The sequence below is a fragment of the Bison bison genome, unplaced genomic scaffold (genome assembly GCF_000754665.1).
Source record: "Bison bison bison isolate TAMUID 2011002044 unplaced genomic scaffold, Bison_UMD1.0 scf7180017864537, whole genome shotgun sequence".
In the NCBI taxonomy this organism is placed as follows: Eukaryota; Metazoa; Chordata; class Mammalia; order Artiodactyla; family Bovidae; genus Bison; species Bison bison.
Genome location: NW_011495085.1, coordinates 4,075,719 through 4,085,958, shown reverse-complemented (window position 1 = coordinate 4,085,958; position 10,240 = coordinate 4,075,719).

Below are 10,240 nucleotides of genomic sequence, written 5' to 3'. Positions count from 1 at the left end.
CCCATGAAGTGGTGGGACCAGATGCCATGATCTTCCTTTTCTGAATGTTGAGCTTTAAGCCAACTTTTTCACTCTCCACTTTCACTTTCATCAAGAGGCTTTTGAGTTCCTCTTCACTTTCTGCCATAAGGGTGGTGTCATCTGCATATCTGAGGTTATTGATATTTCTCCTGGCAATCTTGATTCCAGTTTGTGTTTCTTCCAGTCCAGCGTTTCTCATGATGTACTCTGCATATAAGTTAAAGAAACAGGGTGACAATATACAGCCTTGATGAACTTCTTTTCCTGTTTGGAACCAGTCTGTTGTTCCATGTCCAGTTCTAACTGTTGCTTCCTGACCTGCATACAAATTTCTCAAGAGGCAGATCACATGGTCTGGTATTCCCATCTCTTGAAGTTGATTGTGATCCACACAGTTAAAGGCTTTGGCATAGTCAATAAAGCAGAAATAGATGTTTTTTCTGGAACTCTCTTGCTTTTTCTATGATCCAGCGGATGTTGGCAATTTGATCTCTGGTTCCTCTGCCTTTTCTAAAACCAGCTTAAACATCAGGAAGTTCACGGTTCACATATTGCTGAAGCCTGGCTTGGAGGACATTTAGTGTCAGTTTTTGAAGGTGATTGAAATATGAAGATATGCCTAATTCAAGTGGTTTTTACCTAAGAGACAATATAAAGTAATTGAAAGTAAAAAATGCAGAAGTGTTGAATAGGAGTTGTGGGAGATTAAACTCTTATTCTATGGCCTCCATAAGACATAAGGAAAGAGAATTAACATAAAAAATAACTAATTAAGGGATTTCTGGTGTTCAAGTGGCTACGACTCCACCCTCCTTATTTGGGGAAAGGAAAGTGAAATCGCTCAGTTGTGTCTGACTCTTTGCGACTCCATGGACTGTAGCATATCAGGCTCCTCCGTCCATGGGATTTTCCAGCTAAGAGTGCTGGAGTGGATTGCCATTTCCTTCTTCAGGGGATCTTTCCAATCCAGGAATTGAATCCAGGTCTCCCACATTGCAGGCAGATGCTTTACCATGTGAGCCACCAGGGGAGCTGAGTTCAAATCTTGGTCAGGGAACTAGATTCCACATGCCACAACTGAGACCCAGTACAGCAAAAATAAATAAAAATTCTTAAAAAAGAAGTAATTGAGAATGAATAAGGACAGAATGGAAGATAATATTTTCCTGAGGATACATAAATATGGGAATTAATGAAAACTGAAACAACTTTTATATAGAAATCACAATGTATAATTAGCCCAGAGGTAGAGCTATTCATTCAGTTCTATCACTTCATGGCAAATAGATGGGGAAACAAGGGAAACATTGACAGACTTTATTTTCTTGGGCTCCAAAATCACTGCAGATGGAGACTGAAGCCATGAAATTAAAAGACGCTTGCTCCTTGGAAGAAAAGCTATGACCAACCTAGGCAGCATATTAAAAAGCAGAGAATGCTGACCAAGGTCCATCTAGTCAAAGCTATGGTTTTTCCAGTAGTCATGTATGGATGTGAGAGATGGACCATAAAGAAGGCTGAGCAGCAAAGAATTAATACTTTTTAACTGTTGGAGAAGACTCTGCTGAAACTGAAGCTCCAATATTTTGGCCACTTGATGTGAAGAGCTGACTCATTAGAAATTACCCTGATGCTGGGAAAGATTGAAAGCAGGAGGGAAAGATTGAAGGGGATGATAGAAGATGTGACTGTTGAATGGCATCACTGAACTATGGAGATGAGTTTGAGCAAACTCCAGGACATAGTGAAGGAGAGGGAAGCCTAGAGTGTTGCAGTCCATAGAGTCACAAAGAGGAGGACATGACTGAGTAGCTGAACAACAAAGGGCTGTCCTAGATTATGAAAAGATGCAAGTTAGTATTATGGAATGGGATTAAAAGGGTGGAGGTGACAATTACTGGGTTAGAGGAATCAGGGAGCCAGTATGTGAACCTTCTGTAAAAAGTCCACAGATTTACTGAAGCTATTCATATCACAACAGTAACATAGCTGGGGAGCATGAACTGGGACCAGAAGAATATGAAGATGTGCTTACCTGGAAGGTATCAGCTCTAATGAACTATTTTTCAAAAAATGAAAGTGTTATGTGTGGGAAGGAAGTAATTTGGCAAGAAAAATGGTGATGCAGGACTGTCAACAATATTTCTCATAGAAAATAGCATCGTAAGCAGTCTTGACTTCAAAAACTGCAAAGAACATGTTTAAATGTTAGTAGGAAGAGATATGTCCAAGGTAGTTTAAGAAGCAAGAAGCAGAATATATTCTACAGTGAGTTGAAATGTAAAGGACAATGAGTTTACATGAAACAGATGAGGACATGGGGAAAGGATCACCAGGAAGACATAGGCTGTTTGTTGAGCCAAGAGTATAACCATCGACATAGTGGAAGGCAGTCCCTGTGAAGACGGACACCAAGTGGAATTTGTGTTTGGATGATTTAATGGCTGAGTGAACAGAATAGTCGGGAGGAAATAACTGGATGAAATCTCTAAGTGGAACCCATGTGTGAAAATACCTCCAGGCTGAAACAATTCAAGAGTGACTGGTTTCATAATTTAGATAACATTCTGTATTTGCAATGCAGTTATTAGTATGTATTCATGTAGTTGTGCCTTTTGCAGTCTTTAGATTAAAATCAAAATAGAATGCTTGTGTACAGGGTGTTAGAGAGTATCGGTAGACTATTGTTCCTCCTTAAAATATGAGAAAAAGCAAAATGAGCCATACAATCAGAGTGTTTTTAAAAATCCATCTGAGAGTTAAGGATGCAAAGAAATGTATATAAATATCCAGAATATAAGTAGACATTTTCAAGGGGAAAGTATCCTCATTGCTTTTTTTAAAATTGAGATATAGTTGTTTTGAGCTTCTTAGTTGGCTCAGTGGTAAAGAATCCACCTGTAAATTCAGGAGACGTGGGTTCAATGCCTGGTTGGGAAGATCCTCTGGAGAAGGAAATGGCTACCACTTCAGCATTCTTACCTGGAGAATCCCTTGGACAGAGGAGCCCAGTAGGGCTACAGTCCATGGAGCTGCAAAGAGTTGGTCGTGACTTTGCGATTAGAACAACAACATAGATTGCTTTAAAGTATTGGGTTAGTTTCTGCTCAGTTGCTCTTAATATTGGCAAAGTGGTAGGTTCATAAGAAATCTGCTATTCTGAGAGATATGGGCAAATTAGACACTCTTTTAACAAACCTTTCACTGTTCTTAGGCTGACCTGATGGCTATAGATTGTGGGAAGGCCAAATGACAGCACCATACAGCACTCACACACTGTTCACCACAGACCTTCTTCACCTGCAGAAGGTAGAGGGAAGACCTTTGAGAGATGCTCCAGGTGCAAAGTATCTTTCTGGTTGCAGGACAACAGCATGGGCTGATTGAAGCAAGGAAGGGGAAGCCAGTGAGAGACATGCCCAGAAGCTTCTGGGGTCTTCCCAATATGCAGCACAGCAGTCTCCAGAGGGCAGATGGAAGAGTACCATGGTGCAAACATCCCTCCTGGTGATAAAGGTTAAGACCTTCATTGGATCCATCCACAACCACACTCTATGGCATGGGTCCCCAACCTTGGGGCCACAGACCAGTACCTCCTCTCATATCAGAGGCAACATTAGATTAAACTGCATAATAAATATCATGTACTTGAATCATCTCAAAACATTCCTCCCCTAAACCCTATCTGGGAAAAGTATCTTCTAAGAAACTCATCCCTGGTGCCAAAAAGTTGGAGACTGCTGCCTATGGTTTATCTTCCAAAGAGTAGAGTGGGATACCAAGATTTTATCTTTAGCCAAAACGTTAATCTTATTTTCAGACACTGATTTTTCCCCTACACTATATCCTTAATTTCTACATGCATTGAATTTATTGCAGTGAAATAAAAGAATACTGCATGTGTGAAATGCTATTTTCTTTAGTAGGTTGATAATTGTGGCTTCCACGGTATAATCATGACCGTTGTAAGCATTTCATGTATACTACTTACTATAAAAGAATGCATTTCTAGTTTTGTATGCAACTTAATGCACAGTCTGAGGCTGTTAATTGCATAATTTGGGTCTTCTATATTTTTGTTTTGTCTAGCTCATGTCAACTTTTGAAAGTGTCTAAGTGCAACTGTTGCTGAATTGGTTTGCTTTTTGGTACTGTTCACTGAAATAAAAGTTGCACAAGTGAAGGGAATTTTACCTGTTATTGATCAATGTCTTCAAAGTACCTGAAAGAGAGCCTGAAGCAAAGTAAGCCTTCAAGAAATGTTGGCTGATTAATGTGATTTTCCATTAAGTATTTTGACTTATGCATTTCAAAAAAGTTTATTTTCATGATTATCACAGACTTTGAGTTTCTCTTCTAATCATCACAATACTTTTCAATATATATTATTAATTCAATGCTTAGAATAATATTTTGAGTGGTCTTGAAATTCTGATTCCTTCTGGCTGTTTATTCAAAGTAATGATTAAGGGGTGGGACATGAAAATACTCTGTCTTGAGTGCATTGTTTATAGAGATTTAACAATAGTGCTCTAGTTAAAATTCAGTCTTTCCATTATCATGATAAACATGCTTATAAATGATGTCAATGATGAGGCACACCTGCTGCCAGGGCACATGGTTCGCGTTGCCCCAGGCCTTGAAGCCTATCTTCCCATACCTGTTTATTTCCAAAATGTCTTCATTTATTTTGCTTTCTTTCAAGGGAGAAGGATTGGATTATTTTATGAATTAAGTACCTTTTGATTTATAAACATCTACATAGTTCATAATAATACTTGGATGAATTGGCAAAATTTTGAGGAAAAAATACTATGTAAGTGAAACAGAAAACAAGTTACAGAATATTAACTCCAATCCAGAAACTGTACTGTGTCATCACAGACAATAATCTCCAGCCAGGAAGAAGCACTGACTTGACTTTCCACTGAGAACTAATTTTTATCATGATTGACATTGACATGAGTGGAGTCTTAACTGTGTATGTTTTTGAGTTGGTTTCTTCCCTGTAATGTTTGTGAAACTCATTCTTGATGCACATGGCTGTAATTCATTAACTTGTTGGAGTTGCCTAGTCACTCAGTAGTGTCTGACTCTTTGTGACCGCATGGACTATAGCCTGAGAGGTTCCTCAGTCCATGGGATTCTCCAGGCAAGAATACTGGAGTGGGTTGCCATTTCCTTCCCCAACATGTTGGAGTATATGATGATAATACATTTATATATTTACATTTCCCTATCTACTGCAGAGAGATGTGCTTGTTTTTTTCAGTTTGCATTTTTATGAATATTACTGCTATGAACATTTTCATACATTTTCAGTATAAATATGTGCACAATATTCTTTGGGAGCATATACTTGCTAAGCCCTAATTCAGTTTTGGTAAATACTTTCAGATACCTTTCCAAACTGATTGTCTCAATTTATACTTCTACTAGCTATGTCTGATAAAGTTTGTTTTACATGATTGTTGTTATTATTAATAGCAATCTTTTAATACTTGCTGTGCTGAATTATTACTTTTAATTCATATTTTCCTACTTGTTCATGATGTGTAAGATACTTTAAGAAATATTAGTTATACCTGGAGATGGTCATGTGTCTTCTGTTTATTCTTGAGAGTGAGTACTGGGTGAATCTTGTTAGGGCTTTAATTGGCTAGAGGTTTATTGTCATGGCTACCTTTAAAACCAATAGCTTCAAATTCCTGTGGATTTAACAAATGTTGAGGGTAAGGACTGATGTACAGCAGAGTTTTATTCATTTCCTCAGCTACCATAACCCATGGGTGGTTTTGTTCTCCTGAGCCCTGATAGGGTCTCTCTTTAGGATTTAATTGGTCCTTTTCCCCTGGTTAGATGATCATTCATGTTACTCTGTGCTTACTAACCTGCTGATGAGGGTAGGGAATTCCTAAAGCTATCTTCATCTCTAGACCTGTGATGCTGAGTCATAAGAAAGGCGCTTTCTCAGATATTCTGCCCTCCTCAGTGTTAGGAAACCTTTTCTGCAATAGGTCTTCAGGTGTTCCTTGGGAGCAAAATGATTTGTTGCCATTTCATCAGTGTTCTAAAACTTTTGTTCATTCACCATGGATATAGAAAGTGGGTTTATGAGTTAAAAACATCATTTCTGTCTCTTCACAGAAGCTTTGTTCAACTTTATTCTCCTGAAACTCGGCTGAGGAAGGACCTTATATTTGCAATACAATACAATAGCATTACAAGTAGCATTACAATACAATATTGTATTACAATTGCAATACAATAGCATTACAAATAGCATTTGTAATAACAATACAAAGCATTATTCAATTAGCAGTTTGTTTAGCTCAGAAATATCTGTGAGTATCAGATCAGATCAGTCACTCAGTCGTGTCTGGCTCTTTGCGACCCCATGAATCGCAGCACGCCAGGCCTCCCTGTCCATCACCAACTCCCGGAGTTCACCCAGACTCACGTCCATCGAGTCAGTGATGCCATCCAGCCATCTCATCCTCTGGCGTCCCCTTCTCCTCCTGCCCCCAATCCCTCCCAGCATCAGAGTCTTTTGAGGAGGAAAAAGCATGAAAATGAAATGGTGAAAGCATTTGCTTTCAATCATTGCCTCCTTATCAAAAGTAGTAATGGGAGGTATCCTCTCACTGTGACATGACAGCATAGCTTCATTTTCTTCTACTTTTCCTTATAAGCTTAATAAAATTTATTATACTCTCGGCTAGACAAACATCATTGCTGTTAAGGTTAAATATAGCAGAATAAACCTCATTAGATTTCAGTGTGGATAACCATCAGTTTAAAACCTATCCTCAGATTATAAAGATACAGGCCTTTATGTTTAATACCCTGATGTGTGAAGTGATGAAGCAAAACAATTCCTTGGGATTTCAGAAAATGTATATTTATCTGTCAACATCTATTAGCCTTTTATACTGCCTTGTATATGTTTTTATTGTTTGTTTGCTTTATTCTTTTTTTGCCTTTTTTTTAATGTGTCTGGGACTCTTCCCAATGGCCTAGAGCTGTGGTTCATCACCTTTTTATTGTCCCGTGTATTCTGTTGTGATTATACCACAATTTATTCATTTATTCAAATGTTGATGAACATTTGGGTAGTATCCAATTTTGGCAGTTGTAAATGTTGATGCTATGAATATTCTTATGCATGCTTTCTGGATTATATATGCACTCGTTTCTCTAGGGTCTACAGCTGGAAGTAGAATTACTAAATTGTAGAATATGCATATGGTAAACTTTAGAGAAATTGTCAATGTGTTCTTAAGTATCTTTGTCTGATTTTCATGACCTTTAACAGTGTATGAAAATTCTCATAGATCCCCATCCTCACCAACACTGATAGTGTCAGAATTTCATGTTAGCCAACCAATCATGGTACAGAAGAGTCATATTGTGGCTTTTATTTGCTTTTGTCTAGTTATTAGAGATTGCATCTTTATGCATTTATTAGCCGTTTGGAATTCATCTTTTGTAAAGTTTGTCTATATCCACTTGCCTTTTTAATCTTAAGTAATATGTAAAGTTCTTTATATGTCTGTGTAGCCATCATTCTTCAGCTTAATTTTTTCATAGCTTTTAAGAGTTTCTAATTTTAATGTATATACCATATGCCAATATCTCCCTTAGGTTATTTCTTCCATGTTTTGTCTTGGAAATCATCCTCTTTTTCAAGCTCATAGGATACTCTCTTATATTAGTTTTCAAAGGTTTTACATGGTTGATTTTCACATTCAGGACTTCAGTCTACCTGGCATTGATTCTCTATAAACGTGTGATATAGAGGTCCAAATTCATGTCTTTTTCTTTATATAAATAACCAGATTTTCTAGCACCAATTATTAAAAATCCCGTCCTCCCCCTACTGTCTGCTCGGCTGCAATGTCCATCTCAATCTTCTGTGTATGTGTAGGTCTAATCTCAGGTTTGCCCCTCTGTTTCATTTACTACATTGTCAATACCTGCAGTAATACCATACAGTTTTTGTTCTTCAGTAGCATTTTGACTATGGTTGGATCATTACAATTCCATATAAATGTAAAGTCAGGAAGTAAATAATATGCATTACTTCTGTTTTAAAATAAAATATATAACCAGCCATACTATTAATAATGTTAGTCCTAACAATGATGAAATAATTATTATTAATTTAGTTCTGGATACTTTTATGTATGCAAACATATAACCTGTGATTATTTTTGTTTCTTCTTTTCTATTTCTGATTTTTTCTCACTGAGATTTTTGGATTTATCTATTACAACACCTGATTTCTTTAGCCAAAAGAAAACAACCTAATAGATGCTTACTGGATCAATTTCCATTTTGGAGTTCATAAAGGATATTTGACTGAATATTTGGCTGTCACCCATGAACTACATAATACAAGATAAGAGATAATATAGCTGCCATCCTGGCATTGTTCATGCTGTTGTACAGATGCTGTTGCTGAGCCAGCAAATCCAAGAGGAGGACTGATGTTTCTCTGTTGGATCAGGATTCTAGTTGGAGTTTGCAGAAATCTCCAGTCAGAGAAGCACATCACAGAACTGTTTATGGAACACAAGCTAATTCTCAGGCTTGTCTCTTTTGTCTTTGCCATGTTGCCAACACCTGCAATAACATCATACTTTTTTCTATTCTTCTTAAGCACATTCTTCTTAAGAGAAATACTCTCAGACTCATATACTTCTGATAAGGACCCCTTTAACATGTAAAAGTGTATGAATGAGGAAACCTAACTCTGTGCCCTAAAAGTGAAAGTGAAAGTCGCTCAGTCATGTCTGACTGTTTGCGATCCCATGGACTGTCCATGAAATTCTCCAGGCTAAATACAGGAGTAGGTAGCCTTTCCCTTCTCCTGGGGATCTTCCCAACCCAAGGATTGAACCCAGGTCTCCTGCTTTGCAGGCAGATTCTTTACCAGCTGAGCCATAAGAGAAGCCCAAGAATACTGGAGTGGGTAGCCTATCCCTTCTCCAGGGGATCTTCCTGACCCAGGAATCAAACCAGGTCCTGCATTGCAGGCAGATTCTTTACCAACTGAGCTATGAGGGAAGCCCTCTGTGTCCTAAAGCCACTAATGTTTTGTACACATCTATGGAACCACAGAGAGATCATAATGGGCAATCAACTCAGGAAATCACGTATAAGCCTGAGTTACAGTTGGTTTTGGCTCATTGCCTGGATGCTGCTACAAATGAAAAGCTATTCCACTTCACCTGTACAGTGAAGCATGGACCTGAAGGCTAGTGGAGATCAAGCTCTCAACTGGACAAACTTTGTCCAGTATATCCTGAAGTATACTTTTTTTTTTTTTCTAAAGAAGGGAATGCCAGAGGTAAAAAATATGTAATAATTTATGGACGATGACTGACCATATGGCGAGAAGGTAAGGGCAATTAAAAATAACAATTGGTGGGTTCCTCATAAAAGGATCTTGAGATTATTATGTAAAGAACTTTTAGAGTCAGGATCAAGTGAGATAACATAGTTGTTTCTTGTGTGAATACTCAAAAGAGTAATTTACTACAGAAGAAATGTTCGATAATCAAGAGGGACAAATTTACCAGTCCTGGTAAACATCAGCTTATTTCAATGATGACTGTAAAATCAGATCAGTAATCTGCAAGGCAGCTGAGGTGATTATTCCTGGATCAAACAGTATGTATTTCCCCCCACTTCATCTAAATAGATGACTGTCATTAATGGGAAACAGTCTCACAGGTTCATACCTCACTGTTATTACCTGTTGTTACACCATTTCTCTGGAGGATGGGGAACCCACTCAGTGAAAGTTTCATTATGTCTGATTCCCCTCTTTTATAAATAAACAACTCTTTCTTTTCACTTGAATAAATGCTATGTTAGATATGGAAATCTTCTTTGATCCCAGTGCTTATATAAGCACTAACATTTGTGGGTTTACTGTCTAATTCACTATTATGTATTTTGTACAATAAACAATTTGAATAAAATTTTTAAATAAATTATTCACTTTGTAATAGCAACAGAGTAAAATTGATATCCATGAAGTGACTCATGTTTAAGGAATTTGACTTTTCATAGTTTTCTCAGAAAAACTTTTCATGTAAAGTTGAAATGGCCTTTTGAAGATTTAGTAAAGGCATCACTATAAGCTGTAAGTACACTGTCCCACAAAATGTGACTTGGCCAATAAGCAAATTTGTTGGGTATGAATAACCCT